Raw genomic sequence first — 767 nt, forward strand, 5'->3', positions numbered from 1 at the left:
TTGTCCGGAGGGTTTCTGCCTTTTGTTAAACTGCGTCGCGAGCCAGCGGCGCTCCCAGCTGTCATTCCTCACACTGCGTCCGGCCTTCACGGGACTCACTCCTCCGCTCGGAAGCCTTTGTCGTGTTGCTGTCATGTTGTATAACCTTCGTATTTTGAGGCCTTTCTGGAGACTTTTCGCTGAGTGTCGCTTTCCTCCAAACAAAGGCCATTCTGTAACTCCTGAGTCGTGGGGAGGGCTCGGAATGAAAGAAGGGGCGTCGGGTGGAACGTCAGCCTGAATGGGACTGCCTGTCCCCGGCTGTGGGGAAAGGTGGGGAGGCTGGGACCTGTGCTCAGGGCGGGCCCGGCGGGAAGTGGGCAGCTCGCGGGGCTTTGCTTTGGCTTGGGTCACCCGGCTGCGCCGAGCCTTCGCTGCACACATGGCGTCTTTGGGGTCGACTGCAGGATGTGGGATCTTAGTTCCCTGACCGGGGATTGAACCCAGGCCCCCTGTGTTGGGAGCATAGAGTCTTAACCACTGGGCCACCAGGGAATCCCAGCAGTGTAGTTTGGGGCCATGATCCTCGAGCCAAGGGGTGCCCTCAGGGTGACCTCCGTGTTTATTTCGGTTTCTTGCTGGAGGGGTGGTGTGCAAACACAGCCCCGGGAAGTCCAGTCCAGTGAGGACGACCAGCTTCCTGGACAGAGGAAACAGCGGAGAGCGTGGCTGCTGAGACGCTGTAATCCGCAGGCTGGTGCCAGAAGGGAGGGGAGTTCCTTAATATC

General features: G+C 59.6%; 1 non-coding gene across 1 annotated transcript; it reads right to left on the reverse strand.

The window, feature by feature from the left end:
• Nucleotides 1-461: 461 nt before the first annotated feature.
• TRNAG-CCC (transfer RNA glycine (anticodon CCC)) lies at nucleotides 462-534 on the reverse strand. Its single transcript has one exon. It is a non-coding gene; the product is annotated as a tRNA-Gly (tRNA).
• Nucleotides 535-767: the final 233 nt, after the last annotated feature.

The sequence above is a fragment of the Ovis canadensis genome, chromosome 19 (assembly GCF_042477335.2).
Source record: "Ovis canadensis isolate MfBH-ARS-UI-01 breed Bighorn chromosome 19, ARS-UI_OviCan_v2, whole genome shotgun sequence".
Classification (NCBI taxonomy): domain Eukaryota; kingdom Metazoa; phylum Chordata; class Mammalia; order Artiodactyla; family Bovidae; genus Ovis; species Ovis canadensis.